This window comes from Amblyomma americanum, chromosome 1 (genome assembly GCF_052857255.1).
Source record: "Amblyomma americanum isolate KBUSLIRL-KWMA chromosome 1, ASM5285725v1, whole genome shotgun sequence".
Taxonomy (NCBI): domain Eukaryota; kingdom Metazoa; phylum Arthropoda; class Arachnida; order Ixodida; family Ixodidae; genus Amblyomma; species Amblyomma americanum.
This window is the reverse complement of record NC_135497.1, coordinates 166,529,347-166,544,242: the sequence shown is the minus strand read 5'-3', so window position 1 is coordinate 166,544,242 and position 14,896 is coordinate 166,529,347. Positions and strand designations below refer to the sequence as shown.

The window sequence follows — 14,896 nt, the reverse complement described above, 5'->3', positions numbered from 1 at the left end:
GGATTTTTATGGCGCAAGGGCAGCTATGGCCAAAGAGCGCCATGTCACAAGGTATTTTTTCTTTTTCTCAAGGTGGGGTCAGAGACCCATTTCCCAAGCATTTCACCCTAAATAAGCCGAGCACCAGACCAGGGGAAAGCTTGTACCTATTGTATCACCGGTGGGTACCCGGCGGCACTGGGGATCGAACCCCGCACCCCCGCATACGAGGCGGATGCTCAACCACTTGGCCACCGCTGCGGTCGTTAAATGGGGACCATTTTCACAAAGGCTGATTCATGGATGAGGGGGGGGGGGGGTGTCTTTGTTTTATTAATTTCTAAGAGTTGTTTCGTCGAAAAAAAAGTGACGTTTCTTATTATTTTATCACACAAAAAAAACTGCACGCGTAAGGCGCGTTTGTACTCCAGCGTCTTCTGCGCGCAGGCAAGCGTCAGTTGGGGCCCGAGTGCCGATTGGAGATTCTTGCGGTTGGGTTCTTTTTGAAAAATTATATATTTTTTTGGAGGAAAGGAAATGGCGCAGTATGTGTCTCACATCTCGGTGGAAACCTGAATTGCGCCGTGAAGAAGTAGTAAGTGGTTTTTATTAAAATAATAATAAAAAGGAAGGAAAAGATTTTTGCTAGCCTCGGCATCTCTCATCGATACTGAGGCACCTGAGCTGGGGCAGCGGAATTAAAGGACAGCAGGCAGAATAGAGAAATGAAATGAAAGAGGTGAGGGGACAGGAAGAGAGGATAGGGGGAGAAGTAATATGTACAAACTACTTACACAATAAGAAATGTGTCCAGATTGTCCGCGTGTGTGAGAGAGTGTGAGTGAAAGAAGGAAGAAAGAGGTGCCGTAGTGGATGTTCCGGAATAATTTCGACCACCTGGGAATGTTTAACGTGCACTGACATCTTTCAGCACACGGGCGCCTTTTGCGGTTCTCCGTCGAAACGCGGCCACCGCGGTCGCTCCACGCACTTTTCGCAAAAGGGCGCACGACGGCAAAAAAAAATTGCTGTGCGATAGCGCCCAGTGCAATCGCGTCTTCGCAATTTCATCTAAGAAGTAATATGGCTATTACTAACGGCCGGCTTGAAATCTCAAGTTGCAGTCAAGCACCTAACTGTAATTGGTGAAAAGTTTTCTATTGCAAATTAGTTAACCAGCTTAATATAGTTCACATGATTCCCCTGTTTTCTCATGTCCGCCAACGTTACAACGCCGCTATTACAACGCCGCAGACGCGATATTTCAAGAAGCCTATTTTTCAAAATTCTGGTTCAGCTGAAACAACCGCCTAACAGTGCTCGGACTTTTCAGTGATTTATCGAAAACTCCGCGGACTTTATACGATTTATTACTCAATTTTCGTGTTTTTTTTCGAGGAGCATTGTTTTCTACGGATGAATTTCTCTTCTCATATTTTGCATACTGTGAGGTCATAAGTCGCGTTGTGTTATATACTGTTTCTTTTTAGCACGAGAAGTAATTTAACAGTAATGAATGCACGAACGGTCGTATTTAGAGCTGCTCTCCGCAAGAAAACATGCATATTACAAAAACTAACATCATGGGAGTCATATGACCGAACAGTCACGGAAAAACGTGAATAAAAGCCTAGTTCTAGAAACCGGATTTTCATGTTCCCGTAGCGCTCTGGATTGAACGAGCGGGCATGGCATCACGTAATCTGTGCGCTGGAACAGCCGCTGAACCCGTAAATGTGGTATCCAGAACGTGACCCTTCCTAGCCACGCTTATGCTTGGTTTCCCGCCAGTGTCCTTACATGCAGTGGAAAAACCTGCTGTCAATAAGCAGTGCTACGCAGTGGATGTTTATTTGTACTGTTAAGTTTAGCATTGTACATATGCGTTACAGAGTATGCTCAGAATACCTAGCAGTGTTTTGTTTGTGCCTGGACCACCTTTGGCTCCTTAGGTCCCCGACTTTGGTCCTTGTGGTGTCAGTTTATATGCCACGCCGCAAAACTGCACTGCTTCTATTGTTTTCAGTAGCGTAGATATTCCAACAACTAACAAAAAAAGACCGGTACCGTCTGGAAGACGCTGAAGTAACGAGCGTTAGCTGTTTGTAACAAGGTAACCGTATAGGCTAGTTAGTGTATTTCAGACATAACTTCACCAGCGAAAGCACGAGACACCAGGAGAAGAAGAACACAGGACAACGCTGGGCTAACAACTGAAGTTTAATCGAGAAACGGCAAACTTAGGACACCAGAAGACGCATGCGTATCAGACACACTAAAAAAAAAACTAATAAGTGGCGATTCATCACTAGATGAAGAAAGCGAAGAAGAATGCGCCGCTCGTCTCGAGAAACGGAATGTAATACCCTTCGAAACGGGGTGGATACCCACCATGCTCAGCTACGCGTGCACGCACGCCGCCTAGCGGAACGATCGCCGCCTAGCACCATCGATCAGAGAAATTACGATGCGCGTCTACCCATTGTCGAGTTGCACCCCCTAAAGATACGTCCCAAACGGAATTTGCTTCGTTTGGGGGGTCAAGGCGGGTTTAGAATTCGGCGTGCGGTGCGATACGGTAACGCTTCAATTAGTAATTGCATGTATACAATGTTTACCTATTATTTAATTGTGGTTCTATTTCTATACCACAACCCATAGTTTTATTTGCCTACCAAATTCGGTTTACAACTGTCCCGGGATGGGTGCCCGTTGTTGTCGGAGTATATATAGCGGAACGAATGCATACATATAGCGGTCCCGTAACGGGAGTTTGCTCCTCGTTATAGGATATTTTTGGTGAGCGGGAAAGGAATGAGAGGGCGCCGCCAATTTTAATGGCCGCCATCTTGGATTTGAGAAACCGAAACTCTGCCGCCATTTCGTCCCCTGACGCCATACTCACATAATTCGACCTCTATCCGCCACATTGGACCATGACGTCATCATTAGCATGCGGCAGGTGGTGGTCTCGACAATGCTATTGTAGATGGCGCTGCAAGTCTAAATGCGAGATTCGCTGTTTTGTAGTTGCAGCCACAGACGGCGCTTTGATCTCAGGGTGACAGGAGACCTCACGAAGTCTCGAAACGTGATGAGTATTTGCTGCCACAGATGGCGCTGTGATCAAGGGTGGTAGCAGGCCCCACGAAATCTCGAAACGTGATGAGTAAGAGCTAACGCTCTTCAAAGCGAACAACGAGGCTCTCCCCTCGGTACCGCAATTCGGACTGACGCTGACGTAAACGTGCGCTTGTATTTAGTACTGCGCAATTAAATGTATGCTTGCCAGTACATTTCGTCCCCAAATGTCCGTCAGATGCACTGTAACCGTTAACCACAAATGGAAATAACCCCCCATGTACACCCATACCGGAAATCAGACATCGAAGACAAATCGATATTAGATAATATTGAAAGGGTAACGGAGAGGACTCCAAGAGAAGGCAAGGGTAGCAGGGGGCGGAAGAAGTTAGATGGGCAGATGAGATGAAGTTCGCGGGCATACGTTGGCCACAGCATGGCAAAGGACAGGGTTAATTGGAGAGACGTGGGAGAGGCATTTGTCTTACAGAAGGCGTAGTCAGGCCTTTGGTGATGTATATCCACGATGCAGTACTCACGCACACAGCTATAGCGAAAGCGTCTTTTAGAGCGCTGGCTCTTATGGCGAAGATCCCTGGCCCATGCGTAGTAGTCGCGGCCGTCAACATCAATCGTCCGCACACACGCCGACCGGTAGCGGTGCTACCGGAGAGCAGGAGGAAGTGCGAGGAGGAGCGGAGCAGAGGACGCGCCATGTATGCAGACGGCTAGGGTGCCTCGAAGGCCAACGGACACCCAGAACCGCACGGCTGAGGTGTCCACCGAAGAGTGAGGCAGTTACTGCATCCTTTCCTTTCCTTAAAATCAATTTTATTTCTTACAACCGCACGCGCTCGAGGAGCAGCAGTCAGCCACAATATAGAGGGGGCAAATGAAGCGGCGTGGTGGTGAAATGCATCTATTTGGCTATATTCACAGAGAGGTGCTCAGGGAGGGGCCGCCAGTGGGCCTCGCCCCTTACAATACAAGGCGGAGTCCTTCATTCCGATATCCCGTTGGTCTTGACCGCTGCGCAGGTGCGCCGAAGCAGGGCCCGTTCGGCAGACAGCTCCTGGCATCCGAGCAGGGCCGCCTCCCAGTCCTCTCGGGTAGGGGAAGGGGTGATGTGGGAAGGAGGAGTTTGCCTGAATACCCAAAACATGTGGAAGGTGTCGGCCACCTCCCCACAGAATGAGCAGCGGCCGCCAGCGCGCGCACGCACGCACGCACGCACCCCCCCCCCCCCCAACACACACACACACACTTCTGATTCTGACGAAGGCCGTTCCAGGGCCGAAACATGAATAAACTGTTGGAATTGTTTTAAACATTATTGTACGTAACACGTTAAAAGAAATTGATTATTTGTAATAAACTGTTTTCCCTAAAAACTTTGTACAGTATTGATTACTTTTTAAAGGTGTAACGTTATCGATAATAAAACTATAATTTCAGCAATCGATTATAGCAGTCAATTAACATCTATTCGAAAATAAGCTGTACCCACCACTGTAAGACAGGAAACTAATTTGGTGCCAGCACTAGTGCTAGCGTGGAATATTCGTTTGCAACAGAGAGACAATGGTCGGGCTGCGGAACATCCACGAGCGCGAGGATGTCCGGAGATGCAGGCCGAACGTCCTGGATGTGACTAGCCCAGTGTTCCGCGGTTCGCATTTCTTCGCGGCGGCACAATAATAATAATAATTGGTTTTTGGGGGGAAAGGTAAATGGCGCAGTATCTTTCTCATATATCGTTGGACACCTGAACCGCGCCGTAAGGAAGGGTAAAGGAGGGAATGAAAGAAACGAAGGGAGAGGTGCCGTAGTGGAGGGCTCCGGAACAATTTCGACCACCTGGGGATCTTTAACGTGCACTGACATCACACAGCACACGGGCGCCTTAGCGTTTTTCCTCCATAAAAAAGCAGCCGCCGCGGTCGGGACAACAGAATGTCAAGTTTAGTGAGCTCGGGCTTTGTCTCCCCAGAGGGCGAACAACTACGAAGCGCGACGCTTTGCATAACTATGCGAGCTCGTGTGCAAGGTCTTCGTGCATTACCACTCCGCGCTTCCCCCAGAGCATACACCGAGGGAGTCCAGAGTCGCTGCTGATATTTTCACTAAGAGGCGTGGCAAAAATACCGACAAGAAGTGAGAAAAATGACTGCTGTGGAAAATTAACAGCATGTGAATTGCAGTAGACAACAGATCAAGGAAGGCGCACCGACTCATTCTATATCGTTTGTCTTATGCCAATAAAAGTGGAAAGAAAAAAAACGTTATAGTGTTCGATTACAGTCTTTTGTAAATGCTCAGTTACCTATTTTTGGGCGGTTATAATTGACTGAAATCAGCAACATTTCAGATGAAGTACTTGGAAATTCAATCGGTTACGTTTTTCTGGAACGTGCATAAGGTCACCCATAAGGCTCATCAATAAAGTTTTCACCTACCTACCTTGCCTAGAATGCATGATTAATGAGGTCGTCATTGAAAGCAGCCCGCTCGAAAGATCGTGAAAGTTTAAAAATAAAGGCAGAAGCAGCTTCAATTGAAATTCTGTTGGAACTAAAAGGCGCATGCAAATATCTAAGCATTGCGATTTTACTGATACGAGTGCGTCATGATTCCAAAGAAAACGGGAGAAACCCTCCGTAACACTTATATGAACCCAGTACATCTTCCTGCATTCTATAAGACAGCATAGAGGTACAGCAGTGCGCAGGATTGTGTGTCATTAGCGGTTTTTGATGTAAGTGTCCATTGCGATGCTTCCACGGAAGCTTGATTAAAAGACAGGGCCTGCAGATGGTGCAGGCCAAGGCACCGTCATCATATTTCATTGCTTCTTGCGCGGAAAAAAAAAGTCTGTATAGAGGATTGGGGTCAAAATAGGAGCACGATCTTTCTGCAATCGCTGTGCTGTGGCTGCTGAGGAAATTTCTTTCAGCTTGATTGTAGCAAAGTGAAAAAGAATTCTACCGACTGTTGCGAGCTCCCTATCGTACACAAAGGCCCACGCTCCGTTGGAAGCGGCAGAGCCATGGCATTAAGAAGCTGAACCTCTGCTCACATCCGCGCTCTTCTTGAACGAACAGCCCTCGAGTTAAAGGGCGCAAGCGTTACGCTGCTGCCAGAAAGGTACGACTGAAAATGTGCATCCAGCTAAGTGACTCTACACACGCGCATGCACAGTATTCGTAGCTGCCTTTCATAACTCGCTACGGCTCGATAGTGCAGGGCTCACTTGTCACGCTTCTGATTTGGTGGCTCAGTGGTTAGAGCGCTCGGCTACTGATCCAAAGTTCCCATGTTCGAACCCGACCGCGGCGACTGCTTTTTTATGGAGGCAAAACGCTAAGGCGTCGGTGTGCTTTGCGAATTCAGTGCACGTTAAAGATACCCAGGTTGTCGAGATTATTCCGGAGCCCTGCACTCCGGCACCTCTCTCTTCCTTTCTTCTTTCACTCCCTCCTTTATCCCTTCCCTTACGGCGCGGTTCAGGTGTCCAACGATATATGAGACAGATACTGCGACATTTCCTTTCCCCCAAAACCAATTATTATTAACAACGCAGCGCACATCCAAGGCGCGTTCACCACGAAGCGTGCGGCTTGCTGCCCGTTCGTTCGGCGCGGAAGCTATGCTGGCGTTCGTGGCATCGGGTTTGTCGAGAACGATGTGCCGATGAACTACGACTGCAACTTGAGTCCCGCGCGTTTCGGCAAGGCGCCTGGCAGCGCTTCTACGTGCATGGTTTGCCGCTCCGCGCGTCCGTTTCACTGTACATAGCAGGGCGACTTGTCCAACGGGCAAGGCGTCGCGCCGAACGGGCGATGGCGTTCCGTGGACTCCCTGGCAGTGCTGCAACAGGCTGTCGCGTTCCACTCTTATAAAGGCGAAGCTAAGCGTCCGCCAATTTTTGTTTGTCTGTGTACAAGTGAGCGGGTTCTTTTATTAATGCGAAAGCATTAAATGGCTCACTTTCAAGGTCATATCCGCAAAAAAAGTGTCCGCAAGAAACGGCACCAGGGACGTCACGAACCGACGAGTCACGCTACGATGATGATGATGTCACATAATTAATGATAAATAATATAATTAGATAACGCGAAGACTGATAGTATAATTAGTGATGACATCATATGAGTGCGACGCCATACCAGGTCACGTGACAGCTATGCATTGTGCCATCAAACCTAGTCACGTGACGATGCTGTAATATGACATCACACCTACTCACGTGACAACGATGTAATTTCTCGTCATACCAGGCCCCCATCCACCCCCTTCTACCCCCATTTCAAGGTCCATATGAATCCCATATTACTACACATGCGCGCATGACGCATTACAAGAGTGCCCACAACTCGGTCCACATTAATGACACTTGGGATTGTCCAGCAGGTAAACGCGCCAGTTGTCATGTATGACATACTGCAAAGATCGTGCAACGACACATGCCTTTGACTCATGAGATGATGGCGATGATTATGATGCTAATAGTGTATCCTTATGAGCCCGGGGAAGTCTTGTATACCGCTACCAAATTAAAAGTTGCCAGAATATTGATTAAATATTGAACATTACCCAGCAACCGAAGACAATCATTGTGCTGGAAAAGAGGAATACCTGCTGCTAACAAATAGGGATGATGATGCTGATGTTCCTGTGAGGGCAAAACTCTCCCCGTTTCCGCCACTTCCCTCCAGGTGGCGATGGTAATGGTTTCGAAATCATGGGAATTCTCCGATGACTCGGTGATCCCGCGGCATTTTGAAAGAAAGGGCTAGATTACGTCTCCGAACACGATGAGAACTATTAAAATCACACGGGTCAAAACAACTGGCCTAGAGTGGGCAGCGTGAACCGCTCTCTCTGCCAAGAGCACTATGGCTCTTCGCTCAAATCCCCCCCCCCCCCCCGGGGAAAAAAAAACAGCCTAAATACTCATACGCCTCAACAGAATTCTGAGACAAGCTGCTTTATGTGAATCACTTGTTTTCCTTCAAAACTGAACTAATCAATGGTACGCCAGCATCATCGACGTTTTTTACCGGCAAGCACCGCGCGAGCATTCTGCGAAGCCTTTTGAAGTGAACGATAGGTCTCTGCACAATACTTAAAGGAAAGATAACGTGTAGTGCCTGGCCGTCTGCAAGGCAGGCCGCCAACCTAACTGATCCCATACGAGAAAAGAAAAGAAAAAGAGAAAATGATTAGAAACATACAAACAAAAATCGCACACTAAAAACAGAAGCAAACAACTGTGTGCCCCATTAAACGTCATATTAGAAGGTTTGAAAGAGCGACTCAGCAGCACAGCGAGAGCATGTAACCAGTTCTATTCACACATCTTTATTAAAAAAAAATAAAAGGATTCAGATACCACATCACCATACGTTCATAATAGTTTTGCACTTTTTCGCCGCTGTAACACCGCTATGCCGGCGCGTTCGTCTCGTGTTGCGATGTTTCGGCAATAAGCGAATTTCCGAGAAGGAACAAGGAACCGGAGACCAAAAGAGAGGTTATTCGAAAGGATAAAAAATGAAATTGTTTGCATCTGCTTCCATTGCGGAACGGGAATAGACAGAATTAGTGTGAGATTCGAAAGGGGAAGTCACCGATCAAAAGCTTCCACGGTGTTATAGAGGTTTTTCTGGCTTCGTGCTTTTTTAATCAAATCAGCAGATGTCGTCGTTAGGGACAGCATGAAATGAATCATATTCTCTCGCCAGTGCTGACTACTCCAGTTTCTGTTAATTCAGCTTGTGATGATGATATTATTATTATTATTATTATTATTATTATTATTATTATTATTATTATTATTATTATTATTATTATTATTATTATTATTATTATTATTATTATTATTATTATTATTATTATTATTATTATTATTATTATTATTATTATTATTATTATTATTATACTTTATTTCCAGGCAATTGTGCATGATAGTAACCAGCCCGCTTTAGCATTGATGCTTGTGAGCGTGGCTGGGCAGTACAGCACGACTGCATCAGGACAAAGCATTGCACAAAAACAAAAAAGAAAACATAATATCGAAAGCACATAAATGTTCAAAAGAAATAAACAAGCACATGTATGTCGCAAAGTAGCGAGGCTCGAAACAAGGTATTAGTACTGGCATCGTATATGAACAACATTGTATTTTCCTCAATACACATAAAAAAAAACGGACAGGGCATTTTTGCAACTGAATTATCTTTTGAGCACTTCATATAAAGAAAGAGCATTGTTCCAAATGAATTGTCTAATAAGGGAAGCATACGAAAAGCACATGGTGTCGTTCATTTGACTGCACAAATGACCGTATAAACGCCTTAATTTTTCGAACAGAGGTGAAGGTGTTGTCGGTTTTTAATCTGTAGAAACATGAAGGTACATAAAATGCGCGGGTTCTCTTTTCATAATTAGTCTACACACGTGGAATACTGAATTTCTCTATGTGTACAGCAGGATCCCCTTTATTCTATTGCAAGGCAAGAGCCATGACGTCAGCGCCGGCAACGAGCATGAACACAAAGCAGTCTTGCTTGGGGCCACCCGCGCTGCGACGAATTTAATGCGTGCTTGTTGGACTGAACTTGTTTGTTTGCGGCATCAAACAAAGCTACCGCGGGTCAACGTGAGTTACGTGCTTTGCGCGCTCCCGGGAGTTTGAGCCGATCGGTATAGGCAGTCACGGGTAGCGGGGCAAGGGGGAGGGAGAGTGGCGTGCTGTGACAGCAGCACTCCTTCCAGGAAGACCAGAGGGGTGCGTCTTCCTGTCGGCTCGGGATGAACGGACATTACAGCGCAGCACCGAATGCTAAGAGCGGACTGCGGCATCCGGATGTCTAGTCAGGGGAAAGCGAACACCAAGCGTCATTGCATGAATACTGCGGAGATGCGCTGCAACTCCACTTCGGAAGCGGCACTCGTCGGAGTAAGACGTGACAACTTCGAAAAATCTCGACCTAAAAATTTCGACCTCACTGAATGACGACCTCACTTAACCTCAAGCTCACGCGTGAGGTTAAGGTCTGATTTGCTGACCACACTCACAAAATTTCGAGCCGTCGCCGACGTCACTTCAACCTCACCTCACGACGTGAGGTTGAGGTCGACCTGATGAGGTCGAAACCTCATGAGGTTGCTGATAACGCTGGAAGACAGCACGTGTATTGGGCCGTGCTGCGTAGGTTTCCACCTAGGCTTCGACCCTTTGCGGCAGCACTTCATCCGCCTCGGTAGCGCAGCAGGCAGCGCGTCAGTCTCATAATCTGAAGGTCCTGAGTTCGATCCTCACCCGGGGCAAGGCGGTTTTTATTTTTATTTATTCGCACCTTATCCATGGCACAGTTAGTAACGATGGGAGAGAGCATGTGTGTTGGGCGTTACCGGGTAGGTTTCCAAACTAAGCTTGGACCCTTTGCAACAGCACTATATCCGCCTCGGTATGCTCCTACAAAACCGCGTGAACGTCTTTTGTTCTCCCAGGAACTGTGTGCGTACATCAAATGCAATAGACTTGTCATTCTTTGGGGGGATTTCAGTTGTGTTCTCAGTGCAGATGACCGATCAAGCTCAGCGGTTACCGAAAGTGCTGTTTTCTTGAAAGAAAACATTGAAAAGTATTCACTTGAAGACATAGCCCAGTTTGCAAAAGGAGGAATGAGACGTCATTATACACATTTCCAAGGGCGTAGTCATGCTAGGCTAGATAAAGCTTACTTTTCCCTTGAGCTAATCGCGATTTGTGATAACTACATCGTCGAACCGGTTACATTTAGCGATCACTGTTGTGCCATATTCACCATGGCAAAAAACCCGACACCTCAAGCGAAATTCAGCTGGGACTTGCGGAAGCTCAATGCAAAATTATTAAAGGAAGACACGTTTCTTTTACAAACAAAGAAAGTGTCAGAAAAAGTTTGGTTGAGTTATGAGAAAAGTTGGGCAGAAAAGTGGGAGGAATTTAAAGTTGATGTCAAAATGAGGGCTATCGAAGGGTCCGTAGAAATCAGACATGCTGAAAAAGCTCAACAAAAGAACCTAAAACAGATGTTGAAAGAATTAATTATGGAGGAAAATAAAGCTCCGGGACTATACTCTGATCTTATCAGCGAAGTTAAAGCCAAGCTTGACGTTATCGGTGTGACAAGGTTTCAGGCAGCTGCAATCCGGGCACGAACGGATCGCTTCCTGGCAGATGATATGCACAGTAGGCGGAATTTGACGACAAAAACAAGATACGCTGTAAGGAAAGATATCGTAGAACTTGAAAACAAAGGTACTCTGACGGAAGATCCGAAGGTGATAAGGGAGTCTTTAAGTCAGTATTACCGTGATTTGTTCGCTTTAAAATCGGCGGATGTACAGGCGGCCTTTTAGGCTGAATTTTTAAATCTATTACCCCAACTGACCAGCGAAGACAGACATCCTGTCTGCGGACTTATCAACAGCGGAATTGGAATACGCTATTGATGAGCTTCACTTGGAGAAATCGCCAGGTCCTGACGGGATAACAACGGAATTTTATTAGGCGTTCAAACGCAAAACTGCTCTCATTTTACAACGCGTTCATGAAGTCATTTAGAATGGCTATTTTACCACCCGATTTTCCCCGTGCACCTACAGAACTTATACCAAAAACTGACAATCCTGATAAGCTTAAGCAAGTTACTGGTTATCGGCCGATAACGATTACTAATGTTGATTATAATTTTTTTATGAAAGCATTAGCCAAACGTTTACAGTCAGTTATGGACATCTTGGTTTCCCCCCATGGACCAGACGTGTGGAATTCAAGGGCGGACCATCTTCACGAATGTTCATGTCACTCGGAGTATACTGGAATGCTGTGACGCTGACTTTAGGCGAGTCGCATTTGTTGCAATTGGTTTAGAGAAGACCTTTGATCGTGTATGTCATGATATTCTTTTTTATATCCTCGAACATGTCTGTGTTGGGGAAGTAATTTTAAAAGGGGTTCAAATGGCTTATAGTAACTGTACCGCGAATCTGGTTGTTAGCCGAGAGCTTGCCGTGAGAGCATCCGTGCGGCAACGCTGCCCATTGTCACCCTTACTTTTCGCTCTGTACCTAGAGCCACTTCGCCGGAATGTAATAAATAACAGCTCTATTCATGGTTTTGAACTAGAAGCACGTGAAATTAAAGTACCGGCTTATGCCGATGATGTGGCAATTTTTTGTAGCGATCACAGACCGCAGCATAGAACATGCGGTGTCGGTTGTTCGCAGGTTTTGTGATGTAACCAATCGCGTTGTTAATCTGGGCAAATTTGCGGGGTTTTGGCACGGGAACTGGACATCAGCCCCTTTGTTTCATGCAAGTGTAAGATGGTCACATGTCCCTTCCAAATACCTACGTGTTCCTCTTTACAAGTATCGAGATAACGATGACTTTTGGAAGGAGAAAATTCAAGAACTGTCAACGCGTACACAGAAAGGGTCGGGAAAGGAACTGTCTATATTCGCGCGCGCAAACATATGTAATGCAGTCTGCGCATGTATACAGGAAATTTCCCATCGCCATGCGCTCCAGTCCTTCATTGTGTATAAATGCAGAATGTGTCTGCTTCATTAAACATAGTTGGAGTCAGAACTCGTCCCGTGCACTTCTTTCTGTGTCACTGTCGTTTATGTAGCACTAAAAAAACCTTCTTGAAGAAATCATGCTTCACCAACTAGCCTCACAACGTGTTTTGTTACTTTCATAGATCGCGGAGAGTCCTCATACCACTTCTTGCGCAGTGATGCAGCGTTTAAGCGATGCGCCACTTCCCCAGCAGGTGGCTGTTTCAAACACAGCCACTGGTGGGGCTTTTGGCACCCTTGTTGCTCTTCCCGAACAACCTCTCCCAACCAATCATTAATTTAACTGCCATCTGCCATGCCCGGTGGGCAGTTTGCTCACAACCAAATGGGCAGGTTGTCACCTGCCACGGTGGGAAGGTTGTGATGATAGATCACAAGTGCACGTGTCCTAGGTGGCATACGGGCTACCTGCTTTTTCGCTCACAACAGCAGAACGGGAGCCCTTGACGTTGTCGCGTGCGCATGCGCGCCCATAACTTGCAGCCTGTATGCGCGTCCACAGTCAATCATGGTTCTGCCCAAGTGACAGCGCGCATGGGCATGCAGGAGGTTTCCTTTGCGGATGGTACGTTGGAAGGAAATTGGAATGTCACAGCTGCAGAAGATGAGAACCACAAAACGGAAGGAAAGCTTCGTCCGCAGCTTTCCGCGTTGATGTAGCAGACAGCCGGCAGTGGAGCGCTCCAAAGCATTAATTAGTCATAACGCAGTAATTTTAAATGAAGAACGAACAAATATGCACCCTGAAGCACGTTAGGGCGGTACTCAGAGAGTCTTTTTAATCTCGAAGTAGGTAGTTCTGAACCTATATGACAACCAAAGCGCGCGTTGGACATTGAATATGGGTCGAAGCGGCTCGTTTTCGGAGGTCTCGCCGATGTCTCTTGCTTGTAGGAGAACCTGTGCTGAAATTTTCTGTACTGAAGCAACGTCTTAACTCCCAGCATACTTGCTTCTCTGACCATATGCACGACCCCTCTACTTTATACAGGGCTTGGTCAGGCTAGTTGCTTCATCGCATCCAAAGCAAAGCCTGCGACGAGACAGGCGCCAACATGGAATCACCCTATTACCGCCGTGTGTATACACAGAACTGGCGAAACAAGTTTACAGAATCGCATTTATTCAGGCGGCCAAAATTAGCATTCACTCGAAGCGGTTGGCGACTTCTCTTGCGCGCGTTAGAGCCAGCGATCAGCAAGCGTGTGGGCGACACTCACCTCCGGCGCGACGGAAAGCTGGGCGCCCATGATCAGCTGCACCACGGCGGCGTCGCTGTGCGCGTCGAATGGCAACACACCGGTGAGCAAGACGTGCGTGATCACCCCCAGCGCCCACATGTCCACGGCATGGGTGTAGGGCCGTCGTGAGACCATCTCGGGGGCCATGTAGCGGAGCTTCCCTTCGCACACGGTGTGCATGCACGCCTCTCGGCCCGCCGTGGGAGCACTGGCCAGGCCAAATTCTGTTATCAGCACCTTGGCTCCAGCGCCCGGATGCTCGTACAACACATTTTCTGGCTCTAGATTCCGATGCGCAATTCCCAGGCCGTGCAGGTGCGCTAGGCCACAGGTCAGCATGCGAATGACGCGAGCCGCGTCAGTTTCGACGAACGGAGCGTGCACTTCTAGTTTGTCCTGCAGGCTCCCACCAGTCGCCAGTTCCATAACCATGTAAACAAGACCGCCGACGCGAAATACTTCGTCCAGCCGCACCACATTCGTGTGCCGGACACGCCTTAGCACCGCCAGTTCGGTCTCAACGTGAGAGTCAACTTCAGTTTCTATTATTTTTACAGCGTACAGCTGCTTTGATAGCTTGTTCTCCACTCGCAGCACTCGACCGAAGCGTCCTTTGGAGATGACCGTCTTAACGTTATACTTTGCCAAAACACGAGCGTCAATGCGGTAGCTCCCAGCTAATGAAGAAAATGAAGATATCTTAATCGTTTTCACCCACTTGCCTTGCTGCTTTCGTTGGTGGCAACCGGGTCGCAACACTGTCTGCACAGAACCAGCCGAAAGAGCAGCCGTTTTCTGGGTCATCTTTGCTTGGCCGCTACCCATCTCACGCCGAGCACAACGCGTCGGCGACGCTGTTTCGTAGTCTTCACACACATCCGAATCCTTCAAGACAAGCTTTCTGCCGGCAAGCACGCGCAATTCGCGAAAACCGATTTCGAGCAGACGCCGCTGAC

General features: G+C 47.4%; 1 non-coding gene and 1 pseudogene across 1 annotated transcript; one reads left to right on the top strand and one right to left on the bottom strand.

Annotated features, from left to right (window-relative positions):
• The first annotated feature begins 10,322 nt into the window (after positions 1–10,322).
• On the top strand, positions 10,323–10,395 carry TRNAM-CAU (transfer RNA methionine (anticodon CAU)). The gene has a single exon. It is a non-coding gene; the product is annotated as a tRNA-Met (tRNA).
• Positions 10,396–13,880: 3,485 nt separating this feature from the next.
• LOC144114698 (serine/threonine-protein kinase H1 homolog pseudogene) lies at positions 13,881–14,855 on the bottom strand (annotated as a pseudogene).
• Between the last annotated feature and the right edge of the window lie 41 nt (positions 14,856–14,896).